Raw genomic sequence first — 11,554 nt, forward strand, 5'->3', positions numbered from 1 at the left:
CAAAAATAAATCTATGATGATTACTTGGGATGACAGTGACGAGTCATCCTCTGAGCAAAAGAAGGAAGAAGAGATCAACCTCTGTCTCATGGCAAAATAAGATACTGAAAAGGTAATCATCTCAGAACTATGTCCTACGTGTGAAAAGTTAGAAATTGAATTTGACAATCTTTTAAATGACTCAAACACCTTATCTCATAAATGTGGTTTTCTCAAAAATCAATTTTATGAAATAAAGAACCTCAATGAGGAACTTCAAGCTAAGAATGAGAAGTATGAAAAAGTCATTCTAGATTTGCAGTTATCTCATGAGAAATTATCTGAGCAACAAACTTTTTTATATAAAAAGAAAGTCAAAAGTCATCCTCCAGAAGAGGACACAGAAAAGGAAATCTTGAAAGTAGAAGTTGAAGAACTAAAAAATGACATTATCAACTTTGTTAAATCTACTGAAACATTTCAAAAGATTATGGGATCTCAATCTGGAATCTTTGACAAAGCTGGTATTGGATTTAAAAGTTCTCAAAAACAAAAATTATACGAAAATTTTTCCTGCCTAAAAAACAAGAGGATAGGCCAAAATGTACGTTTTGGAAAAAACTTGGACATACTTTCAAAAACTGTCATGCTAAGAAGAAAGCTGACAACATAAAGAAAGTATGTTCATTTTGTGGTAAACACGAGCACCATGATCCTGTTTGTTATCACAAAAGGAAAATCCTCACAAGAGGAAAAACTAATCAACAAGGACCCAATGTTATATGGGTACCCAAGTTACTTTTAACCTCTAACACAGGTTCATCCTCTGATCAACAAAAGAAAGCCTTGGTACTTGGACAGTGGCAGCTCAAGGCATATGACATGGAATAAGCACTGCTTTATTTCCTTGGAGATAAAGGATTGAGGATCAGTCACGTTTGGTAACAATGATAAAGCTCAAATAAAAGGTACAAGTATTATTGGTAAAAATAATTCTGCTAAAATTGAAAATGTTTAGTATGTGGATGGTTTAAAACATAACTTGCTAAGTATTAGTCAATTATGTGATAGTGGATTTGAATTTATTTTTAAGCCTACTCTATGCGAGGTTAAACATTCATCATCGGGTAGAGTTATCTTTTCCGATTTTGGAAAAAATAGTTTATATGAACTATATCTGGATGATTTACCTACTAAATCTTGTTTTGTATCCATTGAGAAAGATAAATGGATTTGGCACAAACAAGCTGGTCACACAAGCTTAAATACTATTTCTAAATTAGAAAAACTAGAATTAGTGAAAGGTCTTCCAAAAATTAATTTTGAAAACGAGGAGGATGATTCTGATCCAACCTCTCAGCAACCTCCAAGAGGATGGAAAATAGTAACACATCATCCTCCTGACCTGATCATTGGGAATATTGTCGATGGTGTTAGGACCAGAAATTCTCTAAAAGAAAATACTAACATGGCCATGATATCACAAGTTCAACCCAAAACAATTGATCAAGAAATTTGTGACAAGTCATGGGTTGAAGCCATGATGGAGGATCTATCACAGTTTGAAAGAAACAAAGTGTGGAATCTTATGCCCCATCCTCTGGAACAAATTGAATGAGGATGGAGTGGTCATTAGAAATAAAACAAGATTTGTGGCACAAGGTTACAACCAACATGAGGGAATTGATTATGATGAAATAATGCACCATTGCTCTATCAACTACAAGGTTGAATATGTATCAGCAGTACAGTGATGCTCGCAATTACTATGGATGAAGAACCAACTAGAGGATTACTCTCTAAGGTACGCAAAAATTCTCATCCTCTGTGATAATACAAGTGCTATTAATCTTTCAAAAAACCCTATACAACATTCTAGATCTAAGCATATTGAAATCAAGTATCATTTTATTAGAGATCATGTTCAAAAAGGGGACATAAAATTAATTTTGATTGAAATTGAAAATCAGTTGGCTGATATTTTTACCTAACCTCTTCAGGAGAATCAGTTCAAAAATAAACATGAGGAACTCTCTATCATTATCCAAAGTTATTTAAATAAAATTTTATTCATGAATAATTTTTTATTTATTTAAATTTTCTTCTGGGGATCATATCTTAAAATTGAGAAATATCCTCCTCTATAGGATGAGCAAAGTCTGATGATGTTTGGTCAACCTGAATATCATTGTTTTAATTTTAATTTTAGTTTATGCTTATTGGTCAAATTATTCCTGATGCAATATCAAATATGATCTTTTAAATAAAGCCTAAGAATCAGAGGATATGTAAACCAACAGAAAATACAATTTCTTTTTTTGTGAAACATCCTAATGCCACGTCAGACAAGGCATGCGCATGCCTCACATTTCCCATTGGTCCGCCTTGTGGCACGGCTCTCATTTCTCCCATCTCGCATTTAATGTGCAGACTACAATAAATGACATTTATCACATTTCCCATAACCTACCCTAGCTATCATCATTATGTTTCCCATCTCGCATTTAATTGTTGTTTCTCTCTCTCTCTCTCTCTCTCTCTCTCTCCTATACATCTTTTTCAAATGAGCATTAAATGCAAAACGAATACTTCTTTCTTGAAATTACAAACCTTTATTAATTCCTAATAACTATTCCCTCTATTTTTTAATGGCTACAAAATTCCTTCAAATTCTTTGATCAAATCACTCAAAAACTCTGATTATTTATCCTCCTCTTGGAGTGGATAACCAACCATCTTATAAACCCCAGGAAGTCATCCTCATGTCTTGCCACATCAACCTCTTCAACCAATCCTCACTGTCCTTCAACCTCGTCCTCCTCTGATGACTTTTTCTCCGTCCAAAATAGGTGCTTGGATCTTTCCAATTTTTTTTTTATGGTTGTCAAATTTAGGGGGAAAGAGATTATGATCATCCTGTTATCAACTTTTTGTTTAAGAGGATACTTTTTGAAATCTTTATTTCAATCCTCTTGTATATGCTAGTTAATATGTATGTCTTTTGAACCATCATTTTGAAATATCAGCCTCATTAATATGAAGTCTCTTTATGGTTCAAATTCATGTTTCAAAACTTTGGCATATGTTCAAGGGGAGTAATTTTTTTGAAAAATTTAAAAAAGTTACTCTTATGATTTGGGGGGAGCATAAACATTTTATCTCATAATTTTTTTTATATTTAAAATCATAATCTAAATAATTTTGTCATCATAAAAAAGAGGGAGATTGTTGAGACAAAATCTCTCTCAAATGGTTTTAATGATAACAAAATTATTTAAAAGATTATGATTATGGTTAATGACTAATCTGTGCTTTTGAGTGAATTCATATCATTAAGACAAAAAAGAGAAAAATCTGATTCAAATCTGATTCAAATCTGGAGAATTGGAATTCGAGAGGATGACCTCGTAAGAGGATAAAGCTTCAAATCTGCAAAATATTGATCCTCACCAAAACAAATTCTTTTATTCATTAAAGTAAAGACAAAATAGTATTAAAGAATTAATAAATAAAGCTTTTGAAGTAAAGAAGTCAGATGGCAAAAGAATAGGTACGAGGAGGGATTATACTAGGATGGGTCTATGGTCAATATCTTGGAAAGCAACCCAACACTGTTGAAAGCAACCCATTATATCATATGCAAAGGCTAAAAGCAGACCTATATATCATTCTTGTATGATTGAAAACAATATAGAGTCAATCTTCAGAAAGGCAACAACAAACAAGCCAAAAATAGAAGCCTTCACATGTCTTGAAGAAAGGAAATTTGACCCACGTGCTTAAGGATGGTTCTCTATTGTCAACATCGCTCTCAAAAGTTGAAAATGACCTAGCACTTCAAAGTTCATAATGGTTGTAGCCGACAGTCAAAGATATAAGACAGTCAAAGTTCAAGGCCAAGTTCCAAGGAGGGTGATCTTCCTGCTCGGGGATGGACTAAGTCTGTCCTAGGACAGTTGGATGGCAGTTCTCTAAATATGATGAAAGACTTTGGACTTTGTGAATTATTTTCCCAACGGTCATAAAGAGCTTGGCACATGGAAGGATCATCACAAGACTTATGTAAAAGGCAACAAGCCCTTCATCATTAATGATACAACAACATTGCATAAAAATATCAGGTATCTTAAAGCTATCAAGAGCAATATCCATCATCTCTTCATACTTTCTATAATCCTACACTAGATCTTTGAAATATCTTTCTAGAAAGTATTTAAGAAAAGAGAAACAATCATATTCATATCTCTTTGTAATTTCCACGTGAGTTACACTTGGAAATAGTTTGGAACTTGTAAGAAACAAGATTGTAAGCTTAGTGAGGCTATAGAATACACAAAGTGTAAGTAACATCTGTTAGAGGTTGATCAATTTGATAATTAGTGAAATATCACAAGTGTGTGACGACTGGACGTAGCCTTCATTGGGTGAACTAGTATAAAAGTTGTGTGTGTCATTCTTTACATTTTCTCTTTCTTTTACTCTACACAAATTTAAAAGGCTTAAATAACCATCATCGAGTTCGCATCCTCTCAGAGATGATAGCTTTTAAAAAACACGTGAAAAATATTTAAAACAACAAAATCCCTATTCAACCCCCCTTTTAGTGATATTTAGCTACATCAAATCCATCTAATGCTATTAGAATGCGCAATGACGAACCACGTAGAATTGTGCATATGATGTTCTTTTACACACTGCATTGCCACAACCTTTGTGGGAAATTTCATCCTCACTAGGAGATTGTCAGGATCTGGAACAAGGTAAGATTGATTTTTGGACATAGAGTTGTCAAATTCAACGTCAACGTAATTCATGTTATCGGAGGTTACGTTGCAAAAATGTGAGGGGGTCAAAGAAATAAATTGTAGTATATGGACATTGTACTACGGGTTCCTAATCATCATCATCATTGACAACAACTTCAACAAGAATGTCATCCTCATTCTCACTAAAATCGCTAACTTCTTCGTTGTGGACACCAACCACAACAATGATAGGACCATCATCGTACGGTGTATTAAGATCAATCCTCCATTGATTGGTTGGTTCTGATTTGTATTTGTATTTTAATTATCATATTTAATTAAATTTTATTATTTTTATAAACTCTATTTTATTTAAATTTTTTATTAATTATAAAAAATAAAATTTATTTAGATGATTATTATAAAAAAAATTAACATTAGATTTATTTATTTAACTAAAATAATATTGGTAGTATGATGCATAATGAGAAAATAATGATAGTATACATAATTAGAAAATGATATTTAATTTTATTTTAGTGGTAGAATAAAAAAAAAAACCAAAAAAAGAGACGATTGTAATACCACCGCCTTAATCCGCGAATAACTATCTATATTTATATTGATCAGTTCTATTCTCAATCAACACAAGAACAACGTTGTTGTTTACGCACTAACGATCGGAACGAAAGCTCTCACTTTCTCACTCGATCTCGCTCTCTTCTTCTTTGTCAAGCTCTACTTTACAATCTCTCGTTCTCCCTCTCCATCTCACTTTTCTCATTGTTACTTTTTTTAGTTTTACTCTTTGGTTTGTCTGTGTGGCTATTTTGTGGTTCTTTGATTCTTTTTTTAGGTTTTTCTGTCCGTGATGGATTCCCCGCCAGGTACTCCGATTTCATCACTCTCTCATACGGTGGCCACTCCGTCACTTCCGTCGGCACCGAAAAAGAAATCCCAACAGTCTATGGCAAGGTTTATTCTGCACTCTTTAGATGATATTACCGAAATGGTTCAGGAAATTATTCTAGTTCTTTGATTCTTTTTTTAGGTTTTTCCTATCCGTGATGGATTCCCCGCCAGGTACTCCGGTTTCATCACTCTCTCATAACGGTGGCCACTCCGTCACTTCCGTCGGCACCGAAAAAGAAACCCCAACAGTCTATGGCAAGGTTTATTCAGCACTCTTTAGATGATATTACCGAAATGGTTCAGGAAATTATTCTAAGGCCTGAGTACAGCCAAGAAGCATTGAATGCTGAGAGAGAAAGAAAAATGCGCATTTTGATGTCACTGCGATAGTCATTCATTGCTTGCGTGAGTATGATTCTTGTGTTGGTTGGTAACTTGGTATGATTCTCTGTTCCTTTATTCCTTTCAATTTATATTTGGTAAGAATCTAAGTTTATAGATTTATATACGTTTTTATGCCAAAATATAAAATATGCCTTCGATCTTGATTTTTATGCTAAAGAAAGTACCTATTTTATATTATGAATCTATGTTGAATGATGATACTTCTATAGACGGATATGTGTTAGGTAACAATTTATGTGTTTCAATTGTTTATGATTCTCATTCTAAAATCTATAATAAGTCTCCTAAAGCTAGTCCTCTTTATCTTTTTATCTTAATATTGTTTATGTTCTGTCAATGCCACTCTTGTAACTATTCGAATATTTGAGTACTCAGAACCAACATGTTCTAATACCCTCTCATTCACTATCTAAGGTATGTTCTTTTCTTTGCCAAAACTATTTTGAATCTATTACTAACTTGATCGTTGGAGTCTTTGCAGGTACCACACCCATTGCTCATGAGCAGGAACAATTTTGGCAACAACAATTGGTCAATCTAATCTACTTCATATTTGGATAATCATTCTAGAAATGAACATGTAAGTAGTATCTTAATTACTGCATCTCTTCTATGTGGAAAAAGGTGAGAAATTTATGTGATTCAATTGTTTATGACTCTCATTCTAGAATTAATCAATCTCTTAAAGTTAGTCCTCTTTTTCTTTTATATTGATATTGTTTATGTTCTGTCATGCCCCCTTCTTGTAACAATTTATATCTGCATAATGGATCACACATTTTATTGCGCTGTCGGTGGCATGTCCCTGTCCTTCTCAACCTCCAAGTGTCGTTTGTCTGCTCGATGTTGAAATCGGCCTACATTCAAGAGATGTAAGCATACATGCAGTATATTCCACCACAAGCCTTTCTAGATCATAACTCCAAATTCTATGATTGAGTATTTCTTTTCAACACTTGTTAGGATAAGGCAATAGTATATAATTGAAACCAAGAGATCTCTATTCAACACATGTCCAGTGCTTCCTCTACTTACATCAAGTGGCCATTTTACTTCCTCTGGTTCACAATATGTCTGGATTGATGTGCAACTTTGAAGTTCTAGGATGTCGGATTATGTCCTTTCTTTGTAGTGTTACAATATTGTTTCATTTGGCCTATTGTTTTAATCTTGACCTTAATTTGTATAAACTTCAGTTTCCATGACATTGTTATGTTTATTTTCCTTCTTGTGTTAATATACTCTTAATAATTAAAATAAATATGTTAACATGCCTATGTTTGGTTTTTACTTTTGGAGCATGTAAAATTGATTTGAATTGATCTTGACATATTTGGTTGTCATTGAGTTGAATTGATTGTCTCCTTTAGAGTTGATTTTTAGCTTTGGATTTATCAATCAACTCACTTTTACAAGCAACATAAATTGTTTTAACTTCAAGTCACTTTTAATTAAAATCAATTTTACATAATCAATAGTTATGTTTTTTTCGACGGAAAAATAATAGCAATTTTTATTGTGAAGTAGTTTTAATCATCAGTTTAGCACTTGAAAGTATAATCATCATGTAAAATTGATTTGAATTGATCTTGACATATTTGGTTGTCATTGAGTTGAATTGATTGTCTCCTTTAGAGTTGATTTTTAGCTTTGGATTTATCAATCAACTCACTTTTACAAGCAACATAAATTGTTTTAACTTCAAGTCACTTTTAATTAAAATCAATTTTACATAATCAATAGTTATGTTTTTTTTTACGGAAAAATAATAGCAATTTTTATTGTGAAGTAGTTTTAATCATCATTTTAGCACTTGAAAGTATAATACAGTGTAATTTTGAATATGTTAAAGTTTAAAACTGAATACTCCTTTTTTTTTTAAACAAAATAAGTGCTATATTTTTATTGTTTTTAACTTATGTTGATGATCTTGTTATTCTTGGAACCTGTCTACTTGATATACAAAGTATTAAAACAATTACTAGATAGAAAGATCAATATTGAAGATTTTGAAATATTTAAATATCATTTGGATTTTGAAGTGGATATTTTCTTACCCAAAGGAAATATACCCTTGACTTGACTTGAAGTTTAGGGTTGTTGGCTTCTTAACCAACTTCCACATTCATGAATTTGGTTTTAAGCTTTGATTAAAATTTTGACAACCCTTATGTGATCCAATTGGTTTTTGAAAACAAATGGATAGATTGACAAGAAAATAAATTTAATTCACACTAGAATAAAAATAATATAATCAAATTTACTGATGAATAAAACAAAAAGTATATTAATAATACACATAAAAATTGCAGAAATTAATGAAAAATAATCTAATCAAAATCTTCGCAAAAAAAATTATTTGTTGGTATTTGTTTATATCGATTAAAGGTGATATTTGACATGACGAATTCAACTACGTATTGATAAGTTATTTATAAGGTTGAGATAGTGTTGAATTTGGTGTTAGTCTCCATAAATTTGTTGTCTAAAATATAGTATCGATAAAACGAGTCATTTGATTTTATAGACACCACACTAAAATACAAAAACAAAATATAACATACTATGATGACAAACAAATCAATGTTGCACTCAGATGACTAAATCGTAAATAAAACACACAAAAAAGAAGTAAATTTGTGTAGAAAATCAATTATTTAATTAAAAGCATGGAATAAAATAATTTAGATAATTATTTTAGATTAAAAAAAAAAGAATAACCTTAAGTTACCCCTCTAATAAACAAAGAGGAAGAGAAGCTGTGTTATTTTTTTAGGAGGGGAAGTTAAAAAACAACTTTAGGCGGCTACTTGTAAATTCCTCGACATATCTTATGTTGTTTGTATAAGTTATACATCGATTCCTCTCTTCTCTTTTGCCACTCATCTCTAGGTTGCATTAAGGATTCTAAATTATTTGAAGGTAAACTAGTGAAAGATTTTTCACAACAACATCCATTATTATGTTCCAACTCTCTAGTTGTTTTGCGATTCTTAGTGGAACTCATATAAGATCTAGAAGATAACAACAAACTTTTGTTTCTCTCTTGGCAACTCTTTAATTCCATGGAAAATTAAGAAACATTCAATTGTTTCTCATTCTTCATCACAGACAGAATATAGAGCTTTAGAATTCTATTATTTTAATATATCGTTTGATTGTTTAAAAACAAAGTCATGTCCATTAATAGTTGTGATGTGTCGACGGTGTAAAAAAATTTACACTAACCGTGATTAACAATTAAACTCTTAAATTTATGGTACAATAAATAAAATAGATTATTATTATTGTTGGTATATAAATTAATATAATTATAAAAAAATTACATAATTAATAACTTTTTTGTTTTTACAGAAGAATAATAGAAATAAATTTTTATTTAGTTTTAATCATCAACTTAGCACTTGAAAGTATAAGACGCTCATAACTGAATACTCTTTTTTTAAAAAAAAAAAAAAATAAGTACTTTTTTTTATTATTTTAACTTATGATGATGATCTTGTTATTGTTGGAACGTGTGTACTTGATATACAAAGTACTAAAACAATTACTAGATAAAAAGTTCAACATTGAAGATTTTGAAACATTAAAATATCTTTTGGATTTTGAAGTGCTTACCCAAAGGAAATATACCTTCGACTTACTTGAATATCAGGGTTGTTGGCTCCTAAACCAACTTCCAAATCCATGAATTTGGTTTAAAGCATTGTTTAAATTTTTTACAACCCTTATCTGATCCAATTGATTTTTGAACACATAGATACATTGTTTTATCTAAAAATATTAGTATATATATATTGACAATAAATAAATTTAATTCACCCTAGAATAAAAATAACATACATAAAAATTATAGAAATTAATGAAAAATCACATAATCAAAATCGGAATCTTAACAATCAAACTATAGTCTTCTACCAGTCAATGGCTAAGAATAATGTGATATGTACGATCTTTAATGTCATCCATATTCGAAAAAAAGAAATATTTGTTGATGTTTGTTCATATCGTTTATAGGTAATATCTGACATGAAGAATTCAACTATATATTGACAAGTCATTTGTAAGATTGATTCCTCTCTTCTCCTTTTTCTATTCATCTTTAGGCTGCCTTAAGGATTCTATATTATTTGAACGTAAACTAGAAAGATTTTTCACAACAACATCCATCATTTTGTTCCAACTCTGCAATTGCCCTATTACTAGGGTAATTTTTATAATAGGGTAATTTTTCTGGTTTTTATGTTGTAGTATTTAATCGGGACGACGTGTTTAAGGCAAATTGTAATGGTGAGATTAATTGGGATTGGATAACGGGTCTTATTGTTTTTGGTTGCATGTAAGTTGTCTGGTAAAAAGATGGTAATGCTAATGGGGCTAATGGAGTAAACATGTTTTGGTTTGGTGGAGGAAGAAGAGAGAGTTTGTAATACATGTTTCATAGTGGGTGTTTTTGTAATTTTTTTTCACTAATTGGGGATTCATACTTATCTTTATGACTCATTGTGCTTTCCCTGTAAAAATTCTCTTGTAAGAAAATTTGGTAATGAGTTTTTCTCTCCTTTAATATGTTCTATTTCGTAATCAAAATAAGAAAGTAAAGATTGCCATCTAGCAAAACTATGTTTCGAAACCAGGTTTTTAACATCCTTTTGCAAAACATCTTTTTCTGCTTTATAATCAGTTTTTAATAAAAATTTCTTTGAAAATAAGTCATCTTGAAATTTTGTAATGCATAAAACAATTGCCAAAATCTCTTTTTCAACAGTACTATATTTTAGTTGAGTTGGGTTCCATATTCCAGAGTAATATCTCACTATTTGCTCTTTTGGGTTTCCTGGTAATTTTTCTTTTAACACTCCACCATAACCTAACTCTAATGAGTCAGTCTCTACTACTAATAGGGCTTGAGGGTCTAGAATTCCTAAGCAAAGTAATTTTTTAATTATTTGTTTTTAGGTTTTGACACTATCGGCCATAGTCTCATCCAATTTGGGTGGATTTTTTCTTAGTCTTTTAAATAAAGGTGAACATATAATCCTAAGGTTGGGAATAAAGTCTGCTACATAATTTACACTTCCTAAGAATCTTTGTAATTGATTTTTGTCTTTTAATTCATTATGAAAATTTTCTCCAAATTCTATTGACCTACTAATTTGTGTTATTGTTCCTTGATAAATGTTGAATCATAAAAATCTAATATTATCCTGAAATAATTTAATTTTCTTGGCTGACACCACTAATCATTTTTCTTTAATAATATTAAAGAATTTTTTCTAGATGTTCAAAGTGTTGATTAATACTTTTTGAAAATACTAATACGTCATCTAAGTATACAATAGTAAAATGTTGTAATTATTAAAAATGTCATTCATAATATTTTGGAATTCACTGGGTGCATTCTTTAATCCGAAGGGCATAACATTCCATTCGTAATGTCCAAAGGGTACTACAAAGGCTTTTTTATAATTATCCTCTTCTTTTATTTGTATTTGGTAATATCCTGATTTCAT

The 11,554-nt window shown here is 30.9% G+C and overlaps 1 long non-coding RNA gene across 1 annotated transcript; it reads left to right on the forward strand.

The window, feature by feature from the left end:
* The first annotated feature begins 5,292 nt into the window (after positions 1-5,292).
* Positions 5,293-7,278, forward strand: LOC140919273 (uncharacterized). The gene is made up of 2 exons (XR_012161885.1): positions 5,293-5,699; positions 5,776-7,278. It is a non-coding gene; the product is annotated as an uncharacterized lncRNA (long non-coding RNA).
* Positions 7,279-11,554: the final 4,276 nt, after the last annotated feature.

Source organism: Cicer arietinum, chromosome 2 (genome assembly GCF_000331145.2).
Source record: "Cicer arietinum cultivar CDC Frontier isolate Library 1 chromosome 2, Cicar.CDCFrontier_v2.0, whole genome shotgun sequence".
Taxonomy (NCBI): domain Eukaryota; kingdom Viridiplantae; phylum Streptophyta; class Magnoliopsida; order Fabales; family Fabaceae; genus Cicer; species Cicer arietinum.